We start from the raw sequence: 13,094 nt of genomic DNA on the forward strand, positions 1-13,094 counted from the left end.
TGGCAACAGTAGTGAGGTTGGCCCAGGATCGGGCAGTGTTTTGTTCTGGTGTGCATAACATCGCTATCAACAAAGGACTAATATTGTATTACACCACTCTTGAAAAACACAAGAAAAAGTTGTCATACTAAAAGAAACATGCTTTGATGACTAACAGAGGTTGGAGGGGAGAGAGAGTAATCTACTCACTAGAGGGTAGACACAATATAATTCAGGTGACAGGTGGGAAATATAGAAGAAGGGGAGGGCCATATGCCAGAAGAGGAAGGTTGGCAAAAGAATGATGAAGACAGGAGAAAACACATGGAGGTATATCAAGAGCTAAAGGGAATACAGGTAAACAGTGATATATACACAGCCTTGGAACAACAATGTTCTGTGGGTAGATGTAGGCACTGAGACACAGGCTGAATGGGTATGAGAGGAAGAGAGGGATAAATTTATTTTAAGAGAGAGACTCCTTGTGTGGAACTGTGGGATAAATCACTGGACCACAGTGTGTTTGAACCACAAGGTTGGCAGTTCAAAATCACCAGCTACTCCTTGGAAACCCTATACAAGGTCTCTATGAGTCTGAATCGACTCCACGGCACTTAACAACCACAACATATATATATGGTGGTGGTGGTGGTGGTTGTGTGCCGTGGAGTCGTTCCGATTCATAGCAACTCTGTATAAGGTTTCTGAGGCTATAAATCTTCATAGGAGCAGAAAGCCTCATCTTTCTCCTACAGAACAGCTTGTAGTTTTAAACTGCTGACCTTGAGGTTAGAAGCCTGACTATGTAGCATGTAACAACTATGCTACAAGAACTATATATATATATATATATATATATATATATATATATCCCACAATTATATAAGTGTTTGAAAGAGGATATTTGTACATGGGTATTTACCTTTCCTGCAAATACAACTATGAATGTGGTTGCGCATACTCTTGGCAACATAATGAAAACTTTCTAGATGTTATCAAGCCTCTTAAGGCAATGGTTTCCTGGTCCTGGGTGCTCAGGACCATAGTCTCAGGAACACTATTATCAACTGACATAACATAGTCCACAAAGGCAGTGTTCTGCATCCTACTTTGAAGAGTAGTATCTGGATCTTAAAAGCTCATGAGCAACCATCTAAGATGTAAGATATTGATCTCTCCATGTGAAGAAGAAAGAAGAGTGATAAGAATTGAAAAGGCTTGGAATCAATTAGTCCAATGGACTCTTGGAACATTTGAGCATTGGTCTCAACTCTGAGACCAAAGAACTAGATGGTGCCCAGATACCACTAACAATTGATTTGGAAGGGATCACATTAGAAGATCCTGGATAGAGCGGAAGAAAATGTGGAACAAAACACACACACACACACACACACACAAAGACAGGGCTTACTGGGCAGAAAGAGACTGGAGGAACCTGAGACTATGGCCCTTGACTATCCTTCAGGTCTGAAAAGGAACTGACCCTTTGGGCCCAATTTCCAGCCAAGCAATAGATAGGTATATAGTGGGGACAACACCACCAGTGCTCACCATGGAACAGCCAATCATTCAAAAACAAAAGGGCAACATTTCCCTAAGGACAAAGTTGAGAAGGGATGGGAAGGCGGGTGTAATGGAAACAGGAACCACAGGGAGGAAGAGGGATAACTGTTGTTGCAATTACTAAGATGAAAAAAAGTACATGATTTGTTGAATACAAAACTGATGATCTTCTCTGTAAACCTTCACTCAATTCGCAGTAAAAAGTAAAAAAAAAAAAAAAAAAGACTTAATGTATTATTATCAATATAAATATAGTATCAAAATTCATTAATCAAAATTATAAGAAATACAAGAAGAAAGAGAAACAAGAAGAAAGAGTCATAGAAGATTTTAACAACCAAACAGATAAATATAGGAAGAACAAAAAGAATTTGATTAATAAGAAATACATTGAACTCTATACTCTGAAAGCAAAGAATGTGTTTTTTATTCTTCCCTTATAATATTTTTAGAACTAGCCATAAATATGCTACTTAATATTATAAATTAAAATTTTATAAATTAAATGACTATAAAAATCTAAATGGGTCATGCTCATTTTAAAGTACTCAAATTCACATAAAATTTTTTAAATTGCACCAATATACACAAGATACTATGCTTCATTTATTTAAATTGGGAAAGGTCATCAAGTTTGGTAATGCCCAGAATTGTAAAGAATTTGAAAGAAGAGATAATATCATGTACTGCTAATGGAAGTGTAGTTAAGGGAACTTTCTTAGTGGAAAGATCAGAAATATCTTCTAAATTTTAAAACTCACATTCGTTTTAACCTAGGAATTCTCACTTAAAACTTTAGCATGCAGGTACACTCAGATATAGGCTCAAAAGAGAAAGCCATGTTTATTGAGACCTCGTTTATAACAAAAATACTGAAAATCATTCAAATATGTATTCTTAAGAGACCAGTTAAATAATTCATGTCTATAAAGAAGGATGTCGTGTCATCATTCAGAAGAAAGGGGCAGATTCATATTTAAAAGTTACCAAAAATGCTGTTAAAGGAAAATAAACAATGCTTAGAATAGGTTTTATAATATGCCACCATATTACAAATATTTGTATATGCTGAGAAAACTTCTTGAAAAACACAAAAAGATACTAGTGGTGATTGCAGTCATTTTGGAGTGGGAGAAATATGTTATTTTTCATTATATATATCATATTGTTTTTTGCTAACCATTTCCAAATATCAAGTTTACAAATGTAAAAAAAAAAAAGTGCCAAAAATAGATGAGAGAAGTATCAAAAGTGCCCATGGTGAGTTTTTAGACTCATGGGAGAGACAAATATTTGCATCAAGTTTATAATGCAGTATGAGAAGTAATAAAATAGATTTGTGCAGATGGAGTTTAAAGGAAGTGCTTAACTATAATAAGATTTTCTAATAAAAGTGAGATAGCATTCCATAACAGTACATTCTGCTTATCTTCTTACATCGTTAGCATCCAACATTTTTTTGAAAACTAGACTGATTTACTAACTTGAAAACCAGAGTTCATTTGTGACTAAAAAATAGTAAATCTCAAGAACAAAGGAAACAAATGCACAGAAAAAAAAAAACAAGGGGAAACATTTCTATGTAAAATCTGCCATTCTCTCTGAGGGGACAAGTAATTCTTTAATGCTTTATTGATTATTTTTCCCCATGTTTCCAGATATCTTTCAGACAGAGTTGAGAACCCTGTTCATGGTTTGCTTATTATCAATAATCAAAATAAAATACGTCCCAGGAGTATAGTCCTAGATTGTGTTTGTAATTTAAGTGACTTCTCCCATCTAGGGTGATGACCTGGTCCCGTGGTGTTATATACCCTCTTGTGGCACTGGCTTTGCCATCCATATTACACAATGGTAACTGTGCCATGGCAGTCAAGCTGAAGCCTATTTACACAGTGTGACATGCCTCCTTGCTTTGTGCACTTCTAGTGGCTTTGATGATGAGATCATCAAATTGTCTATTGTTAGGAACAAGAGACCACTTCATCCTGACAGGGACAAAAGGAATGAATTACTGAAAAGCTTGAAGGAGTTAAGTTTCTCACAATAAATAAACAGTCTGGGAAGGATTGGCAGCAATATAATCCTTTAGAAACACATCGATCTTGAGTTTCTGTTCATTGTCAGATAGAGCTCAGAATTCCATGCTTTCAGCAGAAAAAAAAAAAAAAAATGGAGTGTTTGAATGTTTGAAACCTAATAGCTTGTTGTAAGGGTGAAAGTACTGTTAGTAGGTCCTCGTTCAACAGATTTCCCTGAAAGTTTCAGAAATCTCAAGTTGAGTTCTTATGTGTGTAATTCTAAAAGTACTTCTCCAAAGCCATCACATTTCTATCTACACTGTGACAAAAAGATGTATGATTCAATTTTATGTGTCTCCATCTCTCTTTACTCTTAATGTTTTTTTCACAGAAATATTTGAAAATTAATTTATCTTCTAATTTTTGGAGTTTATCTTTATTAAGTTACTAAGAAACATGACTGCATGAATTAATGTAGTCAAAATGAGTAGGGAAAAAATCCCGTTGTTAATCAGACAATTTCTCCAATGATACCTTTCATTATTCTATACTTTAGTTCTGTCATTAATTTTATACTACTACAATCCCAGAAAAAGACGCTTAAATGGAATAATGGTTAAACACTCATCTGTTAACCTGCTCAGAGACTATACACATGGACCTCACAAGATGGAATTCACAGAAATCTAATTGACTACCTCTGTGAAAACAGAAAATGGAAAAGCACCATATAATCAACCAAAACAAGGTCAAGGAAAGACTGTGGAACAGGCCATCAATTGCTTATATATAAGTTCAGGGTGAAGCTGAAGAAAATTAGAACAAGTCCACAAGAGTAAAATATGACTCTGCTGAATATATCCCATCTGAATTTAGAGATGATCTCAAGAAGAGAGTTGATGCATTAGACACTAATGACCAAAAGCCAAAAGAACTGTGAGATGACATCAAGAAAAGCATATAGGACTAAAGCAAAAGGTCATTAAGACAAGAAAGAAGGAAAAGTCCAAAATAGATGTAAGAAGAGACTCTAAAACTTGCTCTCCAACATAGAGATGATAAAGCAAATGGAAGAAATGAGGAAGTAAAAGAGCCGAACAAAAGATTTCAAAGGGGAGTTCAAGAAGACAAAGTCAAAAACTGTAATGAAATGTGTAAAGGCCTGGAGTTGAAAAACCAAAAGGGAAGAACATGCTCAGAATTTCTCAGGCTTAGGGAACTGAAAAATAAATTCAAGCCTCAACTTGCAATATTGAAGGATTCTAGTGACAAAATATTGAATCATGCAGAAAGCATCAAAAGAAGATGGAAGGAATACAGAGTCACTGTACCAAAAAAAAAAAAAAAAAAAAAAAGAGGTGGGGGGCGGTCAATGTTCAACCATTTCAAGAGGTAGCATATGTTCAAAAGCCAATGAAAGAATAAATAGTCCAAGGTACACTGAAGGTACTGGCAAAGAACAAAGCTTGGGGAATTGATGGAATAAACTGAAATCTTTCAACTAACTGATGCAGTACTGAAGGTACTCATTCATCTGTGCAAAGAAATTTGGAAGACAACTACCTGGCTAACTGATTAGAAGATATTTATATTTATGCCCACTCCAAAGTCATGTGCTGTAATGGAATGCATAAATCAATATCATTAATATCGCATTCAATAGTACATTGACAGAGAACTGTTGGAGGTTTAAACTAGATTCAGACGAGAAAGTGGAATTATCATTGCTGGCATCAGATGGATCTTGACCGAAAGCAGAGAATACAAGGAAGATATTTACCTGTACTCTATTGACTATGTAAAGGTTTTTTTTGTTGTTTTTTTTAATGTAAAGGTTTTTGATTGTTAGGATCATGAAAAGCTTTGGAGAGCATTCCATAGAATCAGTATTCCAGAACACTTAATTATACTCATGAGGAACATACATATAGACCAAGAGGTGGTCACTTTAAATGGTTTAAAATTAGCAAAGTTTTTTTTGCCAGGGTTGTATTCTTTAACCACTCTTATTCAATCTGCATGCTGAACAAATAATCCAAGAAACTGGATTATATGAAGAAAAAAGTGGCATAAGAATCACAGGGAGATTTATTAATCTGAGATAGGCAGGTGATATAACCTTGCTTCTGAAAGTGAAGAGGATTTAAAATATTTACCGATGAAGATAAAAGGCCTTTGGTGTGGGTTCCACCTTAATGTGAAGAAAAGAAAAATCTTCACCAATGGGTCAATAAATAACATCACAATAAATGGAGAAAAGTTCGAAGTTGTCAGAGACTGCATTTTGCTTGGATCAACCACCAACATTCATAGAAGCAGCGGTCAAGAAATCATTCAAGGTATTGTATTAGGCAAATCTGCTGCAAAATATTCCTTTAAAGTGTTCAAGAGAAAAGCCATCAGCTTGAGGACTAAGGTGCGCCTGACCCAAGCCATGGTATTTTCAATAACCTCATATGCATGTGAAAGTTGGACAATGAATAGAGATCATGATGCATTTGAGTTACAGTATTGGAGGAGATTATTGAAAGTACAATGGGCTGCCAAAGAAACAAATAGATCTATGTTGAAAGAAGAAGAGCCAGCGTGCTCCCTGGAGACCAGAATGGCTAGACTTTGTCTCTCATACTTTGGGACATATTGTCAGGAGGGACCAGTCGCTGGAGAGGGATATCATGTTTGGTAAGGTGGAGGGTCAGAGAAAAAAAGGAAGACTCCGGCAAGATGGATTGGCAGAGTGGCGGCATCAATGGGCTCAAATGTGGCAACAATTGTGAGGTTGCCAGGACCAAGCAGTATTTTGTTCTGTTGTGCAGAGGGTCACTATGAGTTGGCACCAACTCGATGGCACCTAACAACAACAGAATAACTTGTGTAATTTAGATTTTTTTTTATATAATCTTCTAAGCATGTTGTTGTTGTTGTTGTTAAGTGCCATCGAGTCGGGTCCGACCCATAGCGACCCTGTACAGGGTTTCCGAGGGTGTAAATCTTTACGGGAGTAGAAAGCCTCATCTTTCTCCCGCGGAGTGACTGGTAGTTTCGAATCGCTGACCTTAAGGTTTGCAGCCCGATTCGTAACCACTACTAAGCATATTTCTCTTTAAATGAAATAGATTCATTTTAATACAAATCACATCTTCAAATATTCTTCACTGTTTCCATGAAAACATAAAGGTAGATCCTTTCAAGTATTCTATACCAATTCAACAAATAGAAACCAAAGGCAGATTTATATAATTCATTGAAATCAATAAGGCTCTCCCTTAATTTTTATCCCACTATAATTCTGGTGTGGCACTGTTAATCTTAAGGTCAGCAGCTTAAACCAACCAGATGTTCCTTGAAAACCCAATATAGGTTGCTATGAGTCAGAACTGACTCAGTGGCACTTAATAACAACAATAACATAATTCTTAGGACAAACACTGAATGTTAACTTCATTTTGCTCAGATCAACTATTAACTCATGGAAGCAGCAGTCAAGAAATCAAATGAAGTGTTTCATTCAGCAAATCTGCTGCACAAGACCTCTTTAAAATGTTCAAGAGTAAAGATGTCAGTTTGAGGACTAATGTGCACCTGACCCAAACCATGGTATTTTCAATAACCTCATATGCATGTGAAAGTGGAGCATCGAATAAGGAAAACCATAGAAAAGTTGATGCATTTGAGTTATGGTATTGGAGGAGAATATTGAAAGTACCACATACTGCCAAAGAACAAATAGATGTATTTTGGAAGAAGTATAGCCAGAGTGTTCCTTGGAAGCCAGGATGGCCAGATTTCATTTCTCATACTTCAGACATATTATCAGGAGGGACCAGTCACTGAAGAAGGAAATCATCTTTGGTAAAGTGGAGGGTCAGAGAAAAAGAGGAAGACAGACCCCCAGTGAGACGGATTGGCACAGTGGCAGTAGCAATGGGCTCAAGCATGACAACAATTGTGAGGTTGGCCTAGGACCAGGCAGTGTTTCATTCTATTGTGCATAGTGTCACTATGGGTTATTGTCAATTTGATGGCCCCTAACAACAACATTAACCACAAAATCCATGGTTCAAACCCTCCAGCTGCTTCTTGGAAACCCCATACTGGGTTTAAGTCAGCATAAGTCAGAACTAACTCAACAGCACTTAACAATAGCAACAACAGAGTTTTGTGAGACAAACAGGATATGTGCAAGAATTTTACAAAGCAGTTCTACTCTGATGCACATGGGGTCACCATGAGTTAGATTTGGCTTAATGGCAACTGTGTGTTTTTGTTTTACTTTAAGTTAAATTAAAAGACGTTAAGGCACTTAACAGGTCCGCAATACTTAGTGCACAGCTTCTCTTATTACACTTTGTATTTCTAGATAATATTTATTGAATGCTAGCTGTGGGGAAAAAAACAAGGTAGGATGCATATCTTTTTCATCACAATGCTAAATAAACCATTTGTTGTTGTTGTTGGGTGCCATCTAGTTGGTTCTGACTTATAGCAACTCTAGGTAGGACAGAACAAAATATTGCCCAATCCTGCGTCATCCTCACAATCGTTATGTTTGAGCCCATTGATGCTGCCATTGTGTCTGTCCATCTCATTGGGAGTCTCCCTCTTTTTAACTGACCCTCCACTTTTCCAAGTATGATGTCCTCTTCAGGGACTGGTCAACCCTAATAATATGTCCAAAGTATGAGAGACGAAGTCTCACCACCTGTCTTCTATGGAGCATTCTGGCTGTACATCTTCCGAGACGGATTTATTTGTTCTTCTGGAATTCCATTGTACTTTCAGTATTCTTCTCCAACACCACAAGTTAAATGCATTGATTTTTTTCTACCATTTTCCTTATTCATTGTCCAACTTTCATACGCTTATGAGGCGATTGAACATACCGTGATTTGGACCAGGCATACCTAAGAGCTCAAATTGACATCTTTGCTCTTGGGCACTTTCAAGAGATCTGCCTAATGCAATGTCTCATTTCATTTCTTGACTGCTGCTTCCATAGTCATTGATTGTAGATTCAAGCAAAGTGAAGTCTTTGACAAGTTCAATCTTTTCTCCACTTATCATAATGTTATTTATTGGTCTAGTTGTCAGGATTTTCAGTTTCTTCACATTGAGGTGCAATCCATACTGAAGACTGCAGTCTTTCATTGTCAGCAAGAAGTATCTCAAGTCCTTTTAACTTTCAGCAAGTAAAGCTGTGTCATCTGTATATTGGAGGTTGTTAATGATTCTTTCTCCAATCCTGATGCCACATTCTTCTTCATACACTTGAGTTTCTAGGGTTATTTGATCATCATACTAACTGAATATATATAATGAAAAGATACAACGTTGATGCACACCTTTCATGATTTTAAACCATCCAATAACTCCTTGTTCTGAATTGTTTAAAGTCAGAAAAGACATGCGTCAGGGTTGTATCCTATCTCCTTTTGGCTTAGCTAGCAGTTAGATCATTAACTATTATGAAAGGTATTCCATAAGGCAAATAAATATTAATGAAATAGTGTAAGATTGTTGTTTATGGAAGATTATTTCTGGCTGAGAGAATAGGATATGGGAAGCAAGACCCAGAAGAAGAGCTCCCAAAATGGACTCTGAATGTATGAAAAACATTCAGAAACAATTCCAGGCAGAAGAAATGATCAAAATAGATCTTTTGGTTCCTAAATCATAGCAGGCTCAATTGGTCCTTTCTGCTATAAATGCCTGACCATTCTTCAAATAGCCGTAACAATGATAATATAAACACATGATTGATGTTGCAAGAGCGAAAAAGAGGGTGGGGTGGGGGGGCTGGAGGAGAGAATCTATCTTCCTGATTTCAGGAAAAAAGAGTGACTTGAAAGTTATTGTTTTTGTTAAGTGCTGTCAAGTCAGTTCTGACTCACAGAAGCCCTGTATAGGATCTCTGAGAAGAGGCTGGTGGGTTTGAACTGTCAACCTTGTGGTTAGTAGTTCAGTGCTTATCTTACAGCACTATAGAAATTGAAATTAATACTACTGTGTTCAGGGGATGCTGTGTTCAGGAGATCTACAAATATATATCTTGAAGCTTATGAGTTAAAGTTCGTATATTAAACATGAGCCAATGCCTTTCCCCACCATGAAAACATGAGCTCAAACCATTCATAAGACAAAAAGAGCTGCATGCTCAGTGAAATGAGGCTACATCTTCAGGGTCATAGATGAGAAAGAATATCCAGTGCAATGAGTAGAAAAAAGTATATAATTAATTTGGTAAAATATCAAATTTAAAATTTAACATAGTAATTGTTCACAAGCTAGCGATATCCTTAGTGTACCAGGCTTTGCAAATATCAAAACTATTTTGAAGTCTCACATCCACAATCCAGGCCACATGAGATTACCAAAGATTAAAGTAACTCCCACTACAGATGAACTCATAACACAGAATTATAAAGCACAGAAAGTAATCACATGCTGTAGTTATTGTTAAGTGCCGTCAAGTCAATTCTAATTCATTTTGATCCAGTATAGAGTTTCAGAGAAGCAACTGGTGGGTTTGAACCACCGACTTTGTAGTCCAGTGCTTACCATACAGTGCCACACTGTTTTGTTGTGGTTAGGTGCATAGCAACTCTATGCACAACAGAATGAAACACTGCCCAGTCCTGGGCCAACCTCACAATCGTTGCTATGCCTGAGCCCATTGCTGCTGTCATTGTGCCACTCTGTCTCATTGGGGGTCTTCTTCTTTTTCTCTGACCCTCCACTTTACCAACCATGATATCCTTTTATGGTGACTGGTCCCTCCTGATAATATGTCTGAAGTATGAGAAATGAAGTCTGGCCATCATGGCTTCCAAGGAGCATTCTGAGTATACAGATCCAACACAGATCTGTTCTTTTGGCAGTCCATGGTACTTTAAATAATCTCCTCCAACATCATATCTCAAATGCATCAATTCTTCTACAATCTTCCTTATTCACTGTCCAACTTTCACATGCACTTGAGGTTATATACAATACCATGGCTTTGGTCAGACACACATTAGTCCTCAAACTGACATCTTTGCTCTTTATTTAAAGCAGATATTTTAAAGAGGTCTTGTGCAGCAGATTTGCTTAATGCGATACATCGCTTGATTTCTTGACTGCTGCTTCCATGAATGTTGATGGCTGATCCAATCAAAATTAAGTCTTTGACAACTTCAATTATTTCTCCATTTATATGGATGTTATTTATTTATTCAGTGGTGAGGATTTTTGTTTTCTTTACATTGATATGCAACCCATACTGAAGGCTGTGGTAATTGATCTTCAGTAAGTATTGTAAGTCCTCTCCACTTTCAACCATCAAGGTTTTATCATCTGCATATCACAGGTTGTTAATGAGTCTTCCTTGAATGCCATGTTTTTCTTCATATAATCTAACTTTTCAGATTATTTGTTCTGCAAAGATAGTATGGTGAAAGAATATAACCATGGCACACACCTTTCCTAATTTTAAATCAGTATTCTCTTGTTCTGTTCAAACAGCTACCTCTTGGTCTGTGTACAGGTTTCTCATGAGCACAATTAAGTGTCCAGGAATACTCATACTTCGTAATGTTGTCCAGACTCTGTCATGATCCACACAGTAAAAAGCTTTGCATAGGCAATAAAGCACAAGTCAACATCTTTCTGATATTTTTTACTTCCAGTCAAGATCTATCTGATGTCAGCAATGCTATATCTCATTCCATGTCCTCTTCTGAAAGCAGCTTGAACCTCTGGGAGTTCTCTGTCAGTGTATGGCTGCCGCCATTTTTGCATTACCTTTAGTAAAACTTTATTTGCATGTGATATCAATGATATTGTCCAATGATTTATGCATTCTGTTGGGTCACCTCTCTTTGTAATGGCACTAATATGGATCTTTTCCAGTCAGTTATCCAGGTAGTTAGTTGTCTTCCATATTTCTTGGCATAGATAAGTAAGTGCCTCCAGTGCTGCATCAGTCTGTTGAAGATTTTAATTTGTATTCCATCAATTCCTAGTGTTTTGTTCTCTGCCAATGACTTCAGTGCAACTTGGGCTACTTCCTTCATGATCACTGGTTCTTGATCCTGCAGAGCACACACATATCATAGATGAAAATCATCAAACACAATAAACAGAAAAGCAACACCTTCAAGAAGTCGAGAAAATAAAACAATCTGAAAAAAGACAACAAGTATAATTTTGTTTATAAGAAAAATCAATTCAAGAAAGAATGAAATCCATAAGGAAAAATAAAGACATCAAAGCAAAAGAGCAGGCATTTTTGAGAGAGAAAAAAAAAGAAATAAATTTACTATAAATGAAAAATATTGTCATTGAAGTTGTCAGAGTTAGACAGCAGATTAGACCTAGTTGAACAAAGAATCTGTGGCAGTCATGAAAGCATGTCACTCAAAATTCCTGCTGTGGGGAGCACACTTGAGGGTTGACTCCTGTTACTGTGCTGTGAATCTATTACATTCCTATTAAGGTCATGCTTCCAACAACTTACTGCTGCCATAGGGATACTAAGGCAATCCCAATCTTGTGAGATGCAGGGCTCCTCTGTTGAGTGGTTTTTGACTTAAGACGTCATATTGACCTGGCTGAAACTTTCTTAGAAATCTACTCAGACAATTTTATTCATTGTCTATCCAATCCTCATTCCTTTCCTCTGTCCTTCATGGAGGTTAGACCTGCATCATAGTCTGACAGTTCCCTGCTTTCTCTAGTTACCTGCCGTTCCCCTCCACAGGCATTTATCTCAATAAATCTCTTGCAGTCTAATCTTATCTTGGTGTCAGCTTAAGGCATTCTATGGGTGTTATATTATTCATTAATAGATATATTTGAATAAATGTGTCCCTCTTAAATCAAATAAATGTTAAAAAATCAGATGTAGGATTGTAAATCTGGATGGGAGCAGACTGCCTCATCTTTCTCCTGAAAAGTGGCTAATGTGTTTGAACTGCCAAACTTTTGGTGAGCAGCCAAATGCTTAATCCACTGTACCACCAAGACTTCATGAAGATCTGTCAAGGGACTCTTATACCCAAATAATAGATCCAGAAAAAGAGAAGAGAAAACAGAGAAAAGTAAATTATCAAAAACACAATGCAGTATAGTATAAGGACCATAGAACATTGAGTGTCAGATGTGAGAAGCCCCTGTGAATTCACAATCCAGTGAATTAAAAAGGCACATGGCTATGAAATATCTGAACATGAACAGCTAAGAGACACATCTGAATGTCTGTTTACGTCTTTATAGATGGCATATTGAACTTCAAGAGAATTGTTGCAGAGTGCAAGGAGAAACCAATGGCTCCTGAGTGAAATCTTGCAAGTTCTTATGGTTCTTACAGTCATATTCAGGTAATAAAAATCTAGTTCAGTACAATATAAACAAACACTTGAACATAACATGGGAAAACACTGAATGGTTTAAAATTAAGAAAGGTGTGCAACAGGGTTATATTCTTTCACCATACTTATTCAACCCGTACGCTGAGCAAATAATCTGAGAAGCTGGGTTCTATGAAGA

The sequence above is a fragment of the Chrysochloris asiatica genome, unplaced genomic scaffold (genome assembly GCF_000296735.1).
Source record: "Chrysochloris asiatica unplaced genomic scaffold, ChrAsi1.0 scaffold00147, whole genome shotgun sequence".
Taxonomy (NCBI): Eukaryota; Metazoa; Chordata; class Mammalia; order Afrosoricida; family Chrysochloridae; genus Chrysochloris; species Chrysochloris asiatica.